The sequence below is a fragment of the Hesperophylax consimilis genome, chromosome 10 (genome assembly GCF_061612785.1).
Source record: "Hesperophylax consimilis isolate HC1 chromosome 10, BYU_Hcon_1.0, whole genome shotgun sequence".
NCBI classification, from domain to species: domain Eukaryota; kingdom Metazoa; phylum Arthropoda; class Insecta; order Trichoptera; family Limnephilidae; genus Hesperophylax; species Hesperophylax consimilis.
Window position 1 is genome coordinate 4454985 of NC_142845.1, and position 14363 is coordinate 4469347.

General features: G+C 32.8%; 1 protein-coding gene across 1 annotated transcript in view; it reads left to right on the forward strand.

Annotated features, from left to right (window-relative positions):
- Nucleotides 1–10296, forward strand: part of LOC149420200 (putative inorganic phosphate cotransporter) — a 416275-nt gene extending 405979 nt beyond the window's left edge. The window contains exon 12 of the transcript XR_016302719.1: nt 10191–10296. The gene's annotated coding sequence lies outside the window, so the exon portion shown is untranslated. The remainder of the gene's footprint in view (nt 1–10190) is intronic.
- The last annotated feature ends 4067 nt before the right edge of the window (nt 10297–14363 follow it).

The window sequence follows — 14363 nt, forward strand, 5'->3', positions numbered from 1 at the left end:
CGAAGCATTTCGAACAGAAGGTCTTGATAATATTAGTTTTATGATTTAATATGTTAGAGTGGAGTTAATATTAATCAATTACGCCTTATTGACGGAAATTTGGGTTACATAGTCATCAGGTGAGTTAACGACTTCATATTTATAGCGGTTTTCATCATAACGAATTCTAAAAATAAAATAAAATACAGACATTCACCCGTACCGTACTATGAACATGAATTCGATGCGATTTGAGTGTACTATTATTAGTTCTGTGAACAATAGTAAATCTCGCGTCCAAAAATTGTGTTTTAATTTTCTAACATTTAACCCCTCAGACCTCTGGCAAGTTCTGTCAGAAGGTCAGAGTTTTTTTTTCCGTTTTGCAAATAAAATCCAAATAAATGGAATATTTCTCAACGTATTCGAAAACTTTAAATTGTCTTCGAAAAGTAATGAAATATGCTTTCAAATTTATTATTAGAAATAAACAAATATTTTTTCAAATATTAAAATTTTTAATGCAAAAATGAAAAAGTTTTAAAAATTGCTCACCATAGTTTTTTTCAACTGAATTTACTGACAACAACAAAAAAATTGAACTTATTACATTAGACAAATGTATTATAAACATTATTGTCATCTAACTTTTTTGTCGTTTCAAATAAAATAATTCACGAAAGTTTCATATTTTTTTCTCGAATTGCGATAGAAAACTTTGGTTTTATAGTGGTGCGGTTAACTTCTGGATTTGAATATTAAGCGTGGTGTTTTCTCTTTACAACACTGTATAGATCAATATTTCTCACCATGACAGTATGGGAGATGTAAAGATTTCTAATAGACGTATGTGAGCTGTTCTCAAAAGTGAACAAATTTGCCTGAAGAATGAATAAATCAAAACCTAATTTCCTCTGAAATCGTACGAATTGTAAGTAGGTAGGTACTTAAATACTTACCATACTTAACTTACGATCAATAATTATTATCAACTTTCAAATAAGGAACTATACAATTTGTCTAAAATAGGACTCTCAATAACAATTCCTATTTCAAACATTCTTAAAGCGAGTAGGTACCATAATATTAATTATTCCGATTTGACAGCTCGTAGAAGATTCCACGCTCATGCGAACTCTGACTGGATGAAAGGCAGTATCCAACACGGTCACCATATTGAACCGGAAACGGAAGATACAAACAAATTTACAGACGGAAAAAATGCCAAACGAATGAAGGTCGCGGGTTCAAATCCTGGCGTGGGCTATAAAAAATTTATTTGATGAATTTGTAATATTTTACCATTTATTAATTTAAAATATTAAAAGTATACATGCAGCACGTTCCAGAGTAGAAGATACTCTCAGTATCGCCCTGGTGTAAGACCACCATTCAGAATTGAAACGTTGCTTAACGGCTTTAGCCGTGTTTAGTGACCAGATCTGAATAGCCAGGTACTCTCCCACCCTTCTCCTTCCCCTACCAATTACATACAACAAACCCCAGTTGGGGATGCTATAGTCTCACTCCAGACGGTTCGTAGCAGCTGGAACTCTTGTGCGGTAATCAAATTAATAAAAATAAAATTAAAAAAAACAGGACTTGGACTTAAACTCAGCTATGCTCAGTCAATTCAAAATTAGTTTCTTTATTATTCATTGCCTTAATATCTAAATCACGTTTTTTTACTGCTGAGTTTATTTACATGTTAAATTATCGATCTTTACTTGACTACCTACGAAGTTTTTTTCAAGGTCTTAGATATTCAAGGCTACTACCGAGAAAAGAAGAAAAATATTTATTCAAATAGATATATATTTTCATAATATATGAGGCGATATACGAGGCATATCCAGAAAGTAAGTGTACTGAGGCTCTCACGACCGAATGAATTTTATTTTCGATATGTTGGCTACACTTACGTGTAGCCTGACTCTTCCCCTCCGCAACAAGACCTGTCCAAGGTCAGTACGTTGAGAAGTGTCAACGCGACAACACGTTTCGTGAAAAATGTCAAATCCAATCCAAATGCGAAATACGCGGCGTCATCCGTTATCTCGTTTGGAAGGAAAAACCTCCGTTTGAGGTTTATAATGAGGTTAAAACTGCATATGGTGATAAAGCTATGAATTGTACGAGTGTGTACAAGTGGTATCGCGAGTTTAAAACCGGTTCTCACCTCTTCACCCTCCACCAAAAAGTTCAAAACCACAATTTCAGCCAAGAAAATCGTGGCATCCGTGTTTTGGGACTGTCAAGGCATAATTTTGATTGAATATCTGCCTCAAGTGGAGACCATCAACTCTGCAAGATACTGTGAGACCCTAAAAAAATTGCGGAAGGCGATTCATAACAAGAGGAGAGGCATGCTGACAAAGGGAGTCAGCCTGCTGCACGACAATGCCAGACCACACACGGCCAACGCCACGAAGGAACTGCTTGCTTCGTTTAAATGGGATATCCTGAACCACCCGCGCATTCCCTTAACCTAGCACCTTCAGATTATTATCTCTTTACCTCCCTGAAGCTGTACATGGGTGGAAAAAGGTTTTCAACCGACGAGGAGGTAAAGGAGGAGGTGGAGAAGTGGACGAAGGGGTTGGCGGGAAACTTCTTCGAGGAAGGCATCAAAAATTGATACCCCGCTTCACCACCTGTATTAAGAGGAATGGCGACTATGTCTAAAAATAGCTTACATATGTACTACGGTAATCATGTAATTTTTTTGTTTCAATAAAAAGATTTGTAACCTACAAAAATTCAGTACACTTACTTTCTGGATACGCCTCGTAATTATGTAAAGAGGTAAAATGCAAAATCTAAATATTGGATTTAAATAAATATCAAACTTTAATATTCATGGGACAAACATATCCTTGTTACGAATGGCGTGACAATGTTTTAATTTCTCACACTTCCATCATTATAACCGGAATGCTATGATTGGGGACTTGGATTGATTGAACCCTATGATGATATTCCAGATTGAGCTCTATGTAGGAACCTGACGATTTTGAACACTCGGCTTGTCAAAGCTAGTATTGTGTTTGGGATCATTAAAATCCCTTGGCCAAGGAAAGTACCAATTTAAATTTTAAACTCCGCATTCCGTGGTGGTAGTAAGAGATTTTTAAATATTGTCAAGTTATTCGTAACACGGGAATGATTGCCTTTCTTGAAAAAATAGTTGAATTTCCCTGCGTTGTCCGATCTTTTTTTTTTTTTTTTTTAATTTCTTTATTTTTCCCAATTTTTACATTAATTACATACAATATTATATAAATCAATAAGAATAATGGGAACCCACTAAGGCGCAGCCTGTGCGTGGGTAATATATTTAAGTTATTATTTTATTGTACCTAGAAATAAACAAATTGTGGGCATATAAAATAAAAACAAGATTACATTTTGTATAAGCGTTTTGTATAAAAAGTGTTTATAATAGTGTATAGTGAAGTTATAAGTGTTTATTGTAATATATGTAATATATGGTGAATATTTTATGAGAAACATAAATTGATACAAATTAAATAAAAAAAGTTTCAACTGCTGTGTCGAAAAGCCATAATTTTAATTCTTTTAAATATTGAGGAAGTTTAGTTATCACTTGAATATTTTTCGGTAAAAGATTGAAAGTACGAGGTCCAATGAAACTGCAGTGTGTTTGCATTTGTTTTGTGTTCGTTTGGGGAGTATAAAATACATTATTATTTCTAATGTTGGTTCTGTTTTCGTTTATTTCGAATTTATTTTTGTTTTTAAAGATGTATTTCATAGTTTGCAAAATAAATAGTTTACGGAGACAGAATAGTTTAGATTCTTTGTATAACTCATCCGTTGAAAATGTTCTTTTCCGACTATACATAACTTTGATGATATAATTTTGAATTATTTGTAAAGGTTTGATATGTGCATTAAGCGCACCGCCCCATCCTATTATTCCGTATATGAGTGAAGATTGAACCAAAGAAAAATAAATAACTTTCAGTTTTTCAACATTGAGCACTTCTTTTAGTCTGTAAAATGTGTATGTAAGATATCTTAATTTACAGACGGTATTATTAATTTGTGACTGCCAATTTAATTTTGTATCAATAACAATACCTAAATATTTAATCTTTTCAACTTTTCCGAGTTCAAAGCAAGATGAGCATATTTCTTGATTACAGTTAACGTTATGTATTCGAATTTTAAGGTTATTAGGGGGTTTATTTTTACTATTTTTAGAAAAGGTTAGGTAAAATGTTTTATTATAGTTTAAGAAGAGTCTATTACTTTCTAGCCATGATGAGACATATGTAATACATTTTGTTGCCTTCAAAAAAGTTTCAGGCCAGGATTTTCCATTCACTATTATTACTGTATCATCTGCGTAAGATACAATTTTACCAGGGATTATAACATCACATAAATCATTTATGTATATTAGAAAGAGAATTGGGCCAAGCACAGTTCCCTGTGGTACTCCATTTTTTATTCCTGTTTCAGTACTATAAAAAACCCCTATTTTTGTTTTTTGTTTTCTGTCTTTGAGATAGCTAGTAAGAATTTTTAGTGTATAATTTTTTAAACCTATTTGATTCATTTTTTTAATAAGTAGATTGTGATTTACCGTATCAAAAGCTTTTCTTAAGTCTAGGAATATAGCTAAACTCTTTTTATTTTGATCAACAGATGTGTATAATTTTTTAGTCAGATCGAATATTGCATCTTCAGTGCTTAGTTTTGTTCTGAAGCCATATTGATTTTGGGACAGAATTTTGTTTTGTTCTAGGTAATTCATTATTCTATTTTTGATACATTTTTCAAATATTTTTGAGAGGGTTGAGACCAAGGAAATAGGTCTGTAGTTGTCTAATATGTGCGTTTCTCCTGATTTGTGAATTGGTATTATGATAGAGGTTTTTAATTGTTCGGGAAAATGTCCCTCTTTTAAGGATATATTAAAAATATGTAGCAATGGAGTTAAAATGTAATGTTTTATTTTTTTTAGTGTGTTACCTGATAAACCATCAATTCCTGTAGAATTTGTTGATTTTAGACCGTCAATGTGTTTATCAATTTCATCTGTTGTGATGGGTGAAAAATATTCTAAGGAGTTAATTGAATCGTTAGTTGAGTCTAAGTGTAAAGATGAGTCTACGGGTATTGTATTATCAATTTTGCTAGAAGATTCAAGTATTTGATCTACTACATTTGTAAAAAAGTTGTTAAAGTTTTCTGCAATAGTCGATTTGTCAGTTATAATATTTTCATTTATTATAATCTCATTGACATCGGTTGATACTTTTTTTTTGTTCGTGATTTCATTAATAATATTCCATGTTTTTTTGGTATCATTTTTTGCACTATCAATTTTTTCACAATAATACTTCTTTTTGCAATTTCTTATTAACCTATTTAGTAAATTTCTGTACATTAAATATTTCGTTTTCATGAAAGGCATAATTCTTGTGTTATTTTTTTGACAGGCTTTTTGATAATTTAACATCTCTTTGTATAATTTATCTCTTTGTTTGATAGAGACTATTAGTCCTACAGTGATCCAAGGCTTAATTTTTTTATAATTTCTCTTAGCGATGACAATTTTATTTGTACTCTTCGAAATATAAGCTTCTAGAGTTTTATAAAATAATTCTAATGCTGAATTTGGGTTAGCTATTGATAGTATGTTGTCCCATTTTTCTGAATGAAGTAAATTGTTTAATGTGTTGTAATTAATTTCATTTATTTCAACAGTGTTAGAGTATTCTTTTGAATTTGTGGTTAAGATGTTGTGTCCGTAGAATGTTGGGTAGTGGTCAGTAATGTTTGTTTTTAGAGTTGAAGATTTAGTTATAATGTGTTTGTGTGTTTTGATAAATATGTGATCTAGAGTCGTGGAATTATTTAGATTTTCTCTTGTTGGTGAGTTTATGTATGATTGATATCCTGCATAAGACAAACAATCTAAGTATTCATTTGTACATTTTGTTCTTTTGTTGTTTTCATTAATGTTTATATTAATATCACCAGTTAATATTGAAAAGTTAAAGTTATTTCTGTTTGTCATTTTTATAAGTGAATTAAGTTCATTATTGAATAGAGATTCATTTAAGGAAGGTGATCTATAGATAGCTAATAGCAAATAAGTGCAATTACTATGGGTAAATGTTAATTTAATTGCGTTAGCTGTTTTAAAGTCTAGAATTTCGAAGGCAGGTTTTTTAAGAAAAACGCACAGTTTTTCGAAATCTGATTTAGACAGTGTTATATCTCTGCTTACTAGCAGATTTCTGTGTGTTGGGAACTCTTGATAAAGTAAAAGGTTCTTTTCAATAATTACGTTTATTTACGTTAGACTATATTAAGTCTGGATTTATCTACACTGTTCATTACCCGAGGATTGGTAATTCTGTTTCTAGAAGCTTGAGTCTGACAAGGATACCCCACAGGCAATTGCTACACTCTAGCGACATCTGTCGGACTCTGGAGTAAGCTTTCTGACTAGTGCCATCTATCGCTTGAATACCCAACTTATTACCATACATCACAGACAGTAAATTGACTCATTCCGTTATGTATAGACTAAAATGCAATGAGTTTTTTTCTTTTATATCGGGAAAACAACTCGTAATTTCAACATTAGAATCAAAAAACATTTGAGGTGTCTTAATAATAATAATAATTCTTCCGATTTCGCTAACCATGTCAATGCAATAATAATAATAATAATAATCATATTTTTGATAAAAATATACGGATAAATATTAATATTAAATAAAAATATAAAACGATTAGATAACTTAGATCCTTGGAAATAAATAAATCTCTTAATAATAAATAAATAATAAGTCTATTATCAATAAACAAAACAAATTATCTTACAGTCCCATCTTAGATATGTTCCCTTTCACAGTTCGTTCTATCTCCTCCCCGCACTCTCCACTAATCCCTAGCCACCCCTCCACCCCCACTTCAACACTTCGTATTACATTATGTTCACCCACTGTTTTATAATGTTAAGTTAGTATATTTTGCCCTGGGGAGGGTTGTTCCGAAACCGGTCGGCGTATATAAAAAATACGGTTGCTAAAACAAAGTAACATTGTTTCATTTATAGTAAATTTTCCTCTTACTTTGGACGTCAACTGTGCAAAATTTCATTAACAAGTAGCAAATTCTGCTAAGGGGTGGAAAAGGGGATGGGTGGTTTATCGAAATATGATGTAGACAGTGACCTTTCTCTTGTTTTATATGTCAAGTGTGCAAACTTTCATCAATCTCGAAATAAAAATAAACAAATCACTTCGCTCGCCACAGACGCTCTTCTTTAAATAAACATGTAATAGGACCTTCATTCTAGGGTCCTATAATATCTTTGATTTGGTATAATCGATTATTTTTAAAATCATAACGTTACGATTTATTAAATATTCAACAGTTAATACATTACACAGTTAATACACAACAAGCAATACCACACCGAGAAAAAATTTGTAAGGCTGATTTATTAAAATCTTGTTAAAAACGTGATGGCAACCCATTTCCTAATAAAATATTAGTCCATTCAGAATATATCGGAACACGTGTTCATGCTGTTGCTCTTATTCTGATAAATATAATATTATAATTTTTATGACCGCGTTTTCCGACATCCTTTACATTCACATTCGTGTTTTCTTGATAGTTTTTTTAGAAAATCTGTCAATTCATTCGTTAAAGGCCTCTAGTCCCGCTTTTAACAGGAATACAAATAATTTGTAAATAAGTTACTAGGTCAAACACTGGATGAATTTTAAAAAATCACGAAAGTAAATGAAAATACAAAAAGGTAAGTACTTAATACTTACCAATTTCATAATAACTTACACATCGACGAAAGATAGACCTGTTATAGGCAATAATACCATTAAAATGTTTTCCATGTGGCGCCACGCCTATTGCGAATTTTCCCTAGAATGCAAACAATTTGTTCATAGGATTTTCCAGGGCGTCAGAAAACAGTAAGCACGAAGACATGAGTTTATGAGTTAATGAAACGGCATATCGATCGACTACAAACGAATTTTCTAATTTCGAAATCTGTCAAGAAAATTATAAAAAGGGTATCTACTTATGTACCTACAACTAATCTAGGTACCTACTACAAAATACTCTATATATCTTTGTTACAAGTCATTTATAAGATTTAATAATTATGCAGAGGCAGCTTCATACTTTAAAATTGATTCACTCAGTGTACGGAGGCATCATAAGGATGCACTATTCGTGTATAAAGTAGTTGACAATAATATTCAATGCCCAGAGTTGCTAAACAAGATTCCATTCATTGTACCTGCGCGTTCAACACGCTCTTGTGTCCTGTTCAGGGTTGATCAAACTTGCCTGAACAGACTATGCAATAATTACAATAGCGTATTATCCAAGGTTGATATTTTCAGTTCCGAACTTACCAAATACAAGAGGTCCATAAAAGAATATTTCTCTGATGGTTTGTGAATAATGTTTATGTCTCTATTGTTTATATCTCTATTATAATTTGATTTATACCTACAACCTCTCTCCATGGCTATAAATGTATTGTTTTGTAAATTTTTCGTTTTATATAAACTTTGTTTTGTATAATTTATATAAATAACTTATTCCATATTATGCTGTCTCAGTTAAAGTCACAAGGAGGAAATCCATAATTGGTTTCATTTCACTATATAATACTTATGTACAAACTGATTAAATGTAAACAGTCGATTTCCCGAAAATGAATAAATAAATAATGTTAATAATATTTCCAACTGATTGTCTAACTCATATTGGCACTGGAATGTATATGTGAAATTTCAAAAGTTGGAGGAATTATTAATATTACAGGGTACTTGATAGTAGGTATATAATTCATCATCCCTTATACAAAAAGTCACCGACCAGCACTGTCACCTACTTATTATATTAAACATTATTGTATTAGGTATACCTATTACCTACTTTTACGTTGTATGTATTATTCTTACTATGTTGTCTTATTATTTTGGCTATAATACATGTGCTGGACACCTACGCCAGTGACATCGACTGTAAATTGCCTGTTTCCTCTCGAGGGTACCTTTGGTAAGGATTTGCAAAGTTAAATACAACTTCACGAATGTCGTCGGACAACTGATTGATTGGGTCAGTTGTTTGCATATTTATTGGGTTAAAATGATACAGTTTCTACACGTGTAGAAAAATATTGCAGCAAATATTCGTATCTCTAAACAAGATGCATGAGAGCAAGAGAAACAAATAAAAATAACCAAATTTTAATCACTACGGTTAAATCCCTTTTGACATATGAAACGTGTCCGGTGATAAACCTCATAAATGATTCGCCGTCGTGAAATGCATAATAACAGATAAATATTCCCTAATTATTCCAATAATTGTTTGCTGTTCGGTACACCCCCAACGTGAAAAAGTATTTTTCACAAAAGAGTTTCCTCGGCCAGTAAGGTATTAAGGTTGAATACGATGGTTTTCACAGCAAGTTCGGTTGATGTTCTGCAGATGTACGTATCCGTTGAAGTTTCTGTCGTTGATCGGTACTGCTATGTTGTCGTATTCGAAAACCGTATCTTCTTTACGGCACCAAGCGATCGATAAGTAATCGGCTTTTAATATTTATATTCCAGAATCTCTTGTTACGTAGCGGGCGACCTTCAGGCCCTCTAACCCATTATCGAGTTATGTGACCCACATGTCAAGTGTTTACATTTGAGGTATTTGTTTATAATATTTATTTATCAACAAATCTTCCGTTAGTGGTTCAACGTTCAGTGTTATTGTTATTTTTATTACTGCCTCACGCATGGATCTTCTTTAATTGAGTGTGTCTGAACCTTTTCTGGAATCTTAGTATTTATTATCATTTCCTTAAATCATTATTTCAATCCTTATCACTTATCGCGCATTGTGCGTTTTTATTCCTCGGCCAAGAGGATTCTGTTTTCACTAGCTCCAGGAGAAACATTATTTTCATGTTCGCTGCAACTGCGATTCTTTGTCCCGTATCTAGGGTCCACGTTTATGTTTCCATGGCTTGTCCTTTTGTGCGCCGTTATGGGCTCAACACATTGACTAAATACATCAATGGATCAATGGTTCAACATGAACATTTACCTACTTCAGTGTTTTCTTGTGTAACAAAAGTGTCACTATTCTCTCGGGTAAGTTTTTTAGATTTTCACGGCCAAAAGCATTTTTGTTGTTTGTTTTTGGGGTGTTATGCCGTGTTGCGCTAACTCCTTCTTTAGCCGACGTTTCGGACAGCGTTGCAGTGTCCATCATCAGGGCAGATCCGGTAAATCCGAAGATGTGAGATCTTCGGATCTACCGGATCTGCCCTGATAATGGACACTGCAACGCTGTCCGAAACGTCGGCTAAAGAAGGAGTTAGCGCAACACGGCATAACACCCCAAAAACAAACAACAAAAACACTATTCTCTCGTTCGTTTAATATTATTTGTGGATACACTTCTTGTACAGCTGGTTTTATGATTTCACGTAGGTACATTTTTTACATTTTTCTCAGATTTCAAAATTTTCACAAATCTTGAATTGTCCATATGCTGGCCGGTACACTACAATAATAAAGGTTTTAGAACTTTTCCCACTATATTTTATTATTGACCGTAGCCGGTTCCAGCCTCTTAAGGCCATCTTCAGACAGGTTAAGAATAAGTTTTTTGTAGAGTCTTTTTAGTGTCGCTGTGTTTGCACTTTTTTAAACGCACACATGTACAAACTGATAAAATGTAATGTGTCGATTTCTCGAAGATAAATAATAATTTTAATAAAATAATTTTGTTTTTAATACCACAATTGTGTATTCAAATTACAAGATTAAGATCACAATATTATGATATTAAAACAAAGATATTTTATTCTAATTATTACAGTTATGTATGTCCACAAAGTGTTTGCTACATGTGAAAATTTAAATAAATTATTTATAAATGCGTACCTACCTACAAAATAAAATATATATTTTGCAATGGGTGAAGTGGTTTTAGTTTTTTTCAAACTTTCAGTTTATTTAATTACTTAAAGTACCTAATATAGGTAATCGTTCTTTTTAATCCATCCACAGTTTTTGTGCAATATTGCCAACTATATGGCTATAAAAACAACATTACATTAAACCTTCTCGAATTTCAAAGTATGTACCTACCTACGCAATAATAATTTATCGGTAATGTCGAAAATAACGCTGCTCGGGCATTGACTAAATACAACAAATCAATAGGTTTGGGCCTTTATCCTGATTACGATATGTTTCTACTGTATTTATTAATTTGGTGTAAACTTGCTACAAATTACTCGTATACATTTTCCAACAATACAGCTTTACAAAGATAGCGAGATTTTCATTTTTAGAAAATCACTTTGTAAATATTTAATTATTCAAGAGTGTTTTAAGAGCTGTCAAACAAAACACTTCAAACCTTCGAATTATTGATTGTGACCATATCGAGCCTTTCCCGGCATAACATCGTAAGCATTCAAATAGATTTTACAGGAGGAGATTTTTTTAATATCTAGGGTTGTGTTCAACAAAATAAATGAATTTTAAATTTGATTTTAGTGAAAAAAAAAACAACAGCGTGTCCTTGTTCAAAACTTTATTTTGGATTTGAGTCCAACATACCTACGAAAAACCTTTGAACAGAGCAGATTTTTTTTAAATCGAAAGGTGGAAGAATTATCTAGTGCTTACTGTGGACTTTAACCGTGTCGTCGACGCGCATTTTGTTCTATGGATTGCATATTGTACATTGGGTATTTTAGAACCTTTTATCCGTTGACGGTGCTAGGGTTAATTTTTCTATTTTTTTGTGCGCGTTGTGGTCAATTTGTTATAGTTATAACTCTCACAATACAGGGAAAAGCGCCGCAAGCGAAATATTTTACATTGTATCCCCAATTGGGGTTCCTATACAGGATGACCAGTGATTCCCGACATTATTCGGAGTAAAATATGTAAATGAAAGTTTGGTCTCATTTTCGATGTTATTTTCCGTTAAAATTATAGAAAATAAGTAGATTTTGTACAGCTAGGGTCAATGTGAGGGGTTGGGCAGTTACTTGGCTAAGTGATCAATTACTGTGTTGTAATTTTATTTGCATTTTTTACTCCAAATAATGTCAGGAATCACTAGTTAAAGTAAATCAAGTACGTTCCTTAACACTCTGCGTGGAGTGGTTTTTACATGGTTTATTTTTTTTTTTACATTTTTTACATTTTTACATACCAATCGTGGTATCTATAAGGATGCTATAAGATAAGGTGTAGGCGAAGAGACTGAAAAACTTGTTATAACTGCCACAAAGACACGGAAAAGCGCCACAGGTGAAATTTTTTACATGGTATTCCCATTGGTACCTATAAGATGTGGGCGTCTTCGTCCACTTGTTATAAATGCCACAAAGACACGCAAAAGCTCTTTACATCCCCTCCAAGGTCAGGGCCCTATGGAAGATTTGATATACTATGCCCTAAGCAATTAATTTCCCTAAATTATTTAAAATAAAGTTGGTTGTTTTCAGGTGAAAAAATGTAATAAGCAGTAATTGTTGAATGAAACACTAGTATATATAGAATTATTTCACGGATAAGAGATAAGCCGCCATAGCTCAGTGGTCAGAGCTGTCGACTGGAAATCTAAAGGACACGGGTTCAAGTCCCGTTGGCGTCATGTATCTTTTATCAGGAGATTTTTCAATGCGGATGAGTGTTTCAGGCTATTATAATTATTGCTTATAAAAATAAAATAAAAAAATAAAATAATTAATTAATTTCCCGTCAGGGCCTTCTGGGTGAAGTTAGTGTTAAAAAAATAATGTCTATACAATTACATAGAGACATTATTATCATTGTATTAGGTTTTTTGGTTTTGAAATGACAATATGCACAGTTCTTCCCGGAATGTCATTTATCCAGTTCCCACCTTTCTCCAACCATAACCTGGCTGGAAAGGGATTTGAAATTTAGAACAATAAAATAACACTTTGCAAATTTCGAGTGCATTTGTTTGGAAAAAAAGACAGAATTAATTTGGAAGTACTGGAAGCAAGTTGTTTGTGGTTATCGTGTACATATACTTTGAAAATAAGTACAGTTGAAAGTGCTTAATATCGTTTAAGGATTCATTCGTTGTGCTGTGGCGACAATTACCTCGAGGTATCGCGATGGAACTCTTATAAATTATATTGTGTTGTGTAGTGATTCTTGGTAAGTGGTTGGTCTCTCTGTTTTCCTTCTTCCCATACCTTGTTTCATCCCTACACGTATGATAACCCAATCCCAACAAACATCACTCATTTCGTTTCGTTTTAAATTAATTTACAGTCCATTATTCATGTTGATCTGAAACTAATTCGGAAGCAATTTCGAATGCAAGATATGTATTTATATAAATATAGTGCGTGACAAGAAATTATTGAAGTGTTATCATTCAAGAAACCTTTTAATTTATTGTATATATCTTTTAAAAATATTTGAATGATTTGTAGCGAACAACGCCGTTTTCTTAACAAAATCATCTCAAGAATGCTTTAAATATTGGTAAAATACTGCGATTGCTAGGGCTCCGGGTGGCCCAGGTCGGGTCCAAGGATGTAAACTCCCCTGAGCCCCCCTCTCAGTATACCAACTAAAAAAAAATATGCATCAAAATACTATGATTTATAATATTTGCCTTCTTTTTCTTAGTGTATAAAGGACGATCATTTTATATTCTATTTCATTGCGCGGTAAAACTCCGCCAGCGATGCCATACCCACCGAAATATCGGTAGATCTACAGATTTCGGCAAAAATCTACCGATATTCGCAGATAATCTACCGAAATTTGTAAAAATCAACCGAAATTCTTGAAAATCTAAGTGAAAATATTCTGAATTAGGTATGGAAAAAAAAAATCCGAAATTAAAATCTGAGGAATTATTGCTTTCGAAATTCTCTTCTTGCTGATGTTGTTAGCTCCAGACACCTGATGATCGACGTCCTCCGTGGAAAAGCGGTAACTCCTTAGCTCTGAACCCAGAGGTCATGGGTTCAGAATCCAAAACGGTAATACATATTATACGTGCCGAAATCATGAAATTTGTCAGTTTTACCACATTTTTTAAATTAAATAATTCAAAATTTATATGTATCCAGATCTTAGACTTGTGGGTTTGATCACATTATTTAAATCAAATAATATAAAATATAGACTTCGCAGGGAATTGAATTCTTCTTAACATCCCTTGCGAGACCACAATTCAGAATAGAAAGGTTGCTTGAAACTACTTGTTCATTTTCAGTGACCCGGTACGAACAACTATGTACTTACCTTCTACCTTATCTTTCCACCAGGTTCCCACTT